The sequence below is a fragment of the Dipodomys merriami genome, unplaced genomic scaffold (genome assembly GCF_024711535.1).
Source record: "Dipodomys merriami isolate MVZ:Mamm:240054 unplaced genomic scaffold, mDipMer1.0.p SCAF_343, whole genome shotgun sequence".
Classification (NCBI taxonomy): domain Eukaryota; kingdom Metazoa; phylum Chordata; class Mammalia; order Rodentia; family Heteromyidae; genus Dipodomys; species Dipodomys merriami.
The window spans coordinates 845,033-849,394 of NW_027204971.1; positions in this window are offsets into that span (position 1 = coordinate 845,033).

Consider the following 4,362-nt stretch of genomic DNA (forward strand, 5'->3'; position numbering starts at 1 on the left):
CTTAGTTGCTCACAGGTTCGTATGATCACCTTGACTGATTGGCCAATTTGTTTTGCTCTGCCCTGAATTCAGATCCCAGCACTACCAACAAGTGGATTGTGGAGTAAGAAGGAGAGTGTGAAACTTGTTTTCCTTTTCTCTGAGAATTCTGTGGGTCAAGCATAATGGAGACCATTTCTCCAAATCTATATGATCTGTGATAGTTTTTCATCAATGTATTAAACAGAATGTATTTCATCATAGTAAAATCAATGGTAAATAAATGAATAAAACAAAAGATAGAAGGAGCAACCACAGCAAACATGTATGGACTGAACATCTATAGGTAAGTATAAATCCTATCTTTATAATACATATAAATAGTATGTTTTCCAGGGCTGGGTCTTGAATTCAGGACAAGTGAATATGCCTGACTTTTTTATCTTCATGTAAGGTGATCTTCCCCTTTATCCACATTGCTTCAGATTTACCCAGATCCTGAGTACAAATCCAAAGCCTGTAAGTATAAACTTTGTGAATTGCAAGCCAGGGAGTTAATTTTTTTCTCAGCATGTGGCCTGAACTCAGGTCTTAGCAAGTCCAACTTAGCTTCGATAATCCTAGGATCGGGTGCAGCCACTGGACACCCAGGTGCTGCTGGGGTCCTAGACCCCCAGGTGTTGTAGGGAAAACAATGCACAGGAAAATGTGGCCTTTTATGTTTTCTTCCTTTGCACAGTGACCCTTCTGGGTCTGAATGACACTGTTGCAAAGGGGACTTCACCTTGCATTTCTGAATGCTGGCAGACCATCAGGGAAGCCATAAGCCCACGTGGCAACATAGGCCCTCATTTCGAATCCCCGTCCTGACACCAACCAATGGCAGGAGGTACTAAGAAACTGGTTTCCATCCAAAGGAATAACACTAGAATTTTGTCAATTTCACAGTTGAATGAGTTGATCGTGAATCATGATCCTATAAAATTAAATAGCATCATTTCAGAAGGCTGGTGGATTTTATTTAATATTTATGAATCATTAAAAGAATATTATTACTTACAGGAACACAATAATTTCAGGACACTGAATGCTTTCATTAATATTTTAAGGATGAAAGCAATAACATTAATAACATGGGCGCATATAAATACCCAGGAATTGGTAGCAATATAGTCTATGTAACCAAATAATGTATAGACACCTCTAGCACTCTATAAAGATATATATTTATTAGCATACTGCCTTTTGCAGGTCAATCTGTTCTTATTGGGTTAACCCCTGGGGCCTGTTCTCAGGTCCTGGGAACAACCTGTCAGCTCAATTTGCCCCAGGATGGCGTGTTTACACTCACCCATTAATGAATTTGGCCTTGTAGTCCATGAGTTCAGATGCCAGCACTTCCAAACAATGAATCGTGGAGTAAGAAGATGATGGTGACACCTGGTTTCCTTTACTGTGAATCTTCTGCGTGTCAGGTATGAGGTGGAATACATATGGAGACCTATATCCTATGTAGTCAATGTTCTATTTGCTATAATAGTCAATATAATAAATGGTCAATACATGAATAAAACAAAAAATAAAATAACTACACTGAACACAATATGGAGTCAACATATGCATATAACTATAAAACATATATGTAAATTGTACATGAATAGGGTGTTTTCTATTGCTGGGGATCGATTTCAAGCCTAAGGAACAGACTTGAATTTCTTGACTTCAAGGAAGCAAGTTTCCCCTTCCCACACAGTGCAATAGAGTTACCCAGACTATAAGTTCCAATCCCAGTCCTGGTAGAAAAAATGTCACCTTTATAGTATGTGAGGCCCAATTCTTAGGTATTTCATTATGCCTCCATTTAATGAATGTGATTGTTTAAATACTTAATAAAATATTAACTAAATCGATCAATGTCGTGTAATATAATTGTGTATAATTTTATCCTAGAATTATTCAAGAACTGTTCAATCATGTCTTACATCACATTCCATTGATAATCATATGGATAGGAACAAGTTTCTTAGGATCTCCTACCATTCTGAGGTGGCAGGACCAGGATTTGAATAGTAGGCTCCAGCTCCCACCATTTCAATCTGAGGATAGGGAACTCACCAATCGGTCCAAGAACATAAATAAGACCAGTGATTAGTCAGGCACCAGTGGCTCTCAGCAGACCTCCCTGATACTTACAAGGCTGTGATAGTAGGATCATGGTCAAAGTCACCCTAAGCAGGAAAATTCTTGAGACCCCTGTCCAACTTCAGTGCCAACAAAGCCACAAGCTTTGTGGCTCTAGTGTAGAGGACCAGCCTTGAGCAAAAGCAGCTATGGACTGTGCCCAGACCCTGAGTTCAAGGTCTGGGACTGGCAACAAACAGAAATACACAACAATCTGTGTAGCCATCCAGCTAAAGCAGGTCAGCCTCTTGTCCCCAACTGAATTGGACAGAATTCCCTGGGAAAAGGGCTGGGAGAAACTCTGTGTTCTTGACTCTGCCCATGCTGCATGCTTCACAGGATTATGGCCACACCACCATTCTTTCATGCTTCTTTCTGACCAATGGGATACAAGAATGGTGGCCACGCCCACATTCCATGTTGCCAGGTAGCACTGGGATTCCCTCTGTTAGTTTACACCATTACCAGCAGTTGAGGAAAGTAGCAGTGGCTGAGTGGTGAGGAAGAGACTCGAGGTGACTTTGGAGTATAGTAGAAAATTGATGCTCCCACCCCACCTGGCCCTTTCCCTCCCTTCACACGGTGCCAGGTTTCAATCCTCAGGAAAGGCCGTGCTGCCAGCAGTCCTAAATCCCTGACCTGGTCCCTGCCCCTAGTCTTCTGCTCTGGGCCCATGTGTCCGCGATGCTGCCACCGTAGCTGCTGCCCCAATTGGAGCAGCTGCCAACAGCTTCTCCCAGCAGCACAGGTGAGTTTCTGTCCCAACAACAACATACCCTGGGTCAAACACCCCTCTGGGGGCACCATGACCCCCCTGCTTGTTTCCTCTCCATGGCGCTGATGAGCCACCTTTCTTTCTTGAGGATTTCTGAGATTGAAACTACAAATATGCTCAGGCTGGGCTGGATCACGGTCCTCCTGTGAAAGGTATGCTCCATCAGGCCTGGTCCTCTGTAATTGGGATGGTAGACATGTGGTGTCATGCTCAGTCATCGGTTAACATGGATTATCCTAAACTCAGTCCATAGCAGCGGATTCTTGACCACAGGTGAAGCTCTTTGTAGGGCCTCAACCATTGGACCTCAGTCTCCTCACAGGACAGTTGTGAGGAAACAAGGGAGATCTCTGGAGAATGGCTAGGCAGAGAGGGAGCGACCTTCAGATAAGGTTTTGGCAATTCTGTGAGCATATGACAGGAAGATACCAAAAAGGGCTCAGGTGGGGCTTGTTATTATTAGTGCAACAGGTGTGGGATTATGAACCGAAACATGTCTCTTTCATTATTACTCTATCCCCATGAGGAAGGGGATCCTTCCCTTTGTTCAGTTTTGCAGCTGGGGAAACCGAGGCACAGAGAAGTCAGGTGATCTACTTATGACCTCAAGTTCACAGGAAGCTCGGCCTGACTTCTCTACTATGCTCCCTAGGACAATGGGTGCTATTCAGTCCACTTCTTGTGGTGGGAAGTCCACTTCTTTTCAGTTGTTTGAAATCTAGGATTGGGCACTGTTCCTGACCTCCTCAGCTCAACACTAGCACTCTACCACTTGAGATCACAGTGCCACTTCCAGTTTTCTGGTGGTTCTTTGGAGATAAGATTCTCAGAGACGTTCCTGCCTGGGCTGTCTATGAACCATGATCCTCATATCTCAGCCTCCTGTGTCATTAGGATTAGAGTTTTATGCCACTGGCACCCGATTTAAGTGTAATTCTGATTTCTCTCTCTTTCTCTCAGGAACTGGTTGAATGGGTGCTGTAGGAGGTGGCACAACGTCCCCAGGTGGCTGGAACCGAAGATGGCCCACTCATTCTGGAGGTGGGCTGTGTGTCAGGAGCTCTCTCATTCAGCGTGTTGATAGATCTCCATGAGGTAAACCCTCTGTGCCATTGAAAGACTGTGAGGGTTATTCATTGTCCATCTTGCCTTACTGGATTTATTTTATTGTATTATTTTCTACATTATTTTCTAGCACCTGGACAATACTATGGTACATAGTTACTGAATGAAAATGTAATTTCAACTTAAGAAAGTCATTTAGGGCTCTGGGAATGTGGCTTCATGATACAGTGATTGCTTAGCATGCATGAAACCCTGAGTTCAATTCCTCAGTACCACATAAACAGAAAAACATTGGAAGTGGTGCTGTGCCTCAAGTGGTACAGTGATACCCTTGAGCAAAATAAACAAAAAAAATCCCAAAC